We start from the raw sequence: 2,526 nt of genomic DNA, 5'->3' as shown, positions 1-2,526 counted from the left end.
CTTCGGTTCAGGGTTTAAGAATTCGAGCTTAGAATAATTGTTATGTTTGGCTTTATCTGATTTTCCTACATGTTTCCTGCTAAATGTGCTAAATGCTTTACCGCTTTGATATTATCTGAATTGTATATAAGCTGTGCCGAAACCCTTCTCTTCTCACCTCCGGGGATGTTCTTACTGGTTGAGACTCCCTATTCTGTTAGTGTCATACCTTGAAATAAGAAAGAGGCCGGACAAGTTACTAAGCCGGACGATCTCGCGGGTCCCCGGTACGTAGCCCCCTCCTCGACTCGAGTTGTCCGCTCGGGTACACAGTCTAGAAACCATACCCAGGATTTGAACCTAGAATAACTTGACTTCATGCCGGATCCCTAGTAGGAGCGCTTATTTGCATCACATGCATATGACTTAGGGGACTCAACACAGGGGTTGGGTCCGTCTAGGACAGGTATACCCAAAATAACAGACCATCTTGATGCATCCTATGTGCTACATGTTGCATTTATTCAAGGGGAAAAGGGTCATTTGGCGGACCAATGAAAGTTGAGGGCAAATGAAAAAATGAAAAAAAAAGGAAAAAAAAGAGAAGAAAAAAAAGAGAGGGTGAAGTGTGAAAATAAAGCAAGTAGGGCCCAATTATGTTTTTTTATTACGCTTTTATTAATAAAAAGCAAAAAAAATACAAAAAAAAAAAGATTTTACATTTTTTCATCATTTTCAGAAAATCAAAATATCAAAAAAAAGAAAAAGAAAATCCAAGGAGATTTTACATGTTTTATCATTTTTTTTTGAAAAAAAAAGAAAGAAAAAATGTGTTTTCTATAAGTTAGTTGTTTTTTTTTAATTCTCGCCAGTATCCAATCTGCCCGAACTACGCATACCTGATTCTCGTCTTTCGGGGCGTGATACGTAGGCAACCCACATAGGGTCCGGTCTTCCTAGTAAATCTTAGGTTCTTGGCTTTGCGGGGTCTTAGCCAAATTTTGCACTTCTAGCCACCTTTTGGCTAAATAAGTCATTTTGCAAAAATAATCGCAGCCATGTCTTGCATGTGTCTAATAGGGAATGTTATTGCCTCACATAGTGTTGGTTTAAGTTTTCTCATACAGGTGTGAATTTACTAACCGGAGTTTGAGCAGGACATATACCCCAAGACCGCTGCATTCAGGAGTTGCTTAGGAGATTTACTCTTATTTTTATTTTTAGTTATTTTTGGGTATTTTTTTTATATCGTCTTTTACTTTCTAAGTTTTGTAATGTCAATTTTTTGTCATTGTACTTTTTGTTTTATATTTGACAAGGTCTGGTGTAATTCAAAAATCCAAAAAAAAAAGGGAGATGTTGCATTTTATATTTCCGTTATGAGTTTTTTTTAGAATACTAGTTCTAGAAATGAAAAAATTTGAGGTTGTTCTTTCTTTAGGCAATTAATATCCAGGACTTAAAATAAATTATTTTTATGTTTCCTTTAGTATATTAGGACCAAAATTCAAAAAAAATGAAACAGAATTTTCTTTTAGTACTTCTTTAAAAGCTTTCTTTAAGACGTTAATTCCAAAATCCAAAAAGATTTTCTTTTGAGGTGTTTCTTTGGGAAATTAGTGAAAAATGAAAAAACAATTCTTTTTATTTTTATTAGAACTTTAGGATATTGTACATAAAAAAAAATACTTTATCTTTTGTTTGTCATTAGAATTTCTTCTTGGGGGCAATCAAAGTTGAAATCCAAAATATTTTGTTGCTTGTTTCGAAATATTGCGTCAGGATATCAAATGAAAATTCAAAATATGTTTATGTGGTTTATTCTTTAGATTTCCTTCTTTTCTTAAAAAAAAATGTCAGTTTGTTTACTCTATTCCCGATCTTCCAGAACTACGCAATGATCTGATTCATGCGGGGTCATGATACATAGGCAACCTACATAGGGTTCGATCGGATCATTGTTTTTATTATGAAAAGAAAAAGGGAAAAGGAAAAAATCAAAAAAAAAAAAGAGAAAAGAAAAAGAGGTGAAATCATGGGATGTGAGAAATGAGAGGGAAGAAAAGAGTGATAATCCGAAAGGAAAAAGGGGGAAGGAAAAATGAGCGAGCTAAAGAAGGGCGAGAAAAAAGAAAGGAGAGAGGATGAAATGAACAAATTGGGATGATGACCTTTGTACCCTCGAAGTCATTTTTAGAACCGATAACTGTGGCTAGGTGCATTGCACGTAAAGTGAAATTATCTTATGTTAAATGCTCTAACGCTAACGTGATGGTTTCATTTTGTCATATCTTTTAAGAAGGTGGTTGGTTTTGTGATTTTTAAAGTAACTCTTCCATACAACACAAAGGCAAAAGGTAATGGCAGAGAACAACAGAACTGAGTGGGTTGATACGGGTGCCCAAAAGCAATTTTTCAGACCCATATGCGAAAGGCTTTGATCCTGCTGTTCGATGCATGTACCACTCTAAAAGGTCCGGGGGGGGGGTGGGTAGGGGGCGGACTAGCAGACTAGGTAGGGAAATTGTTTGGTCGTCCTTTTAGTTA

The sequence above is a fragment of the Nicotiana attenuata genome, unplaced genomic scaffold (assembly GCF_001879085.1).
Source record: "Nicotiana attenuata strain UT unplaced genomic scaffold, NIATTr2, whole genome shotgun sequence".
Lineage (NCBI taxonomy): Eukaryota > Viridiplantae > Streptophyta > Magnoliopsida > Solanales > Solanaceae > Nicotiana > Nicotiana attenuata.
This window is presented reverse-complemented; position numbering follows the sequence as displayed.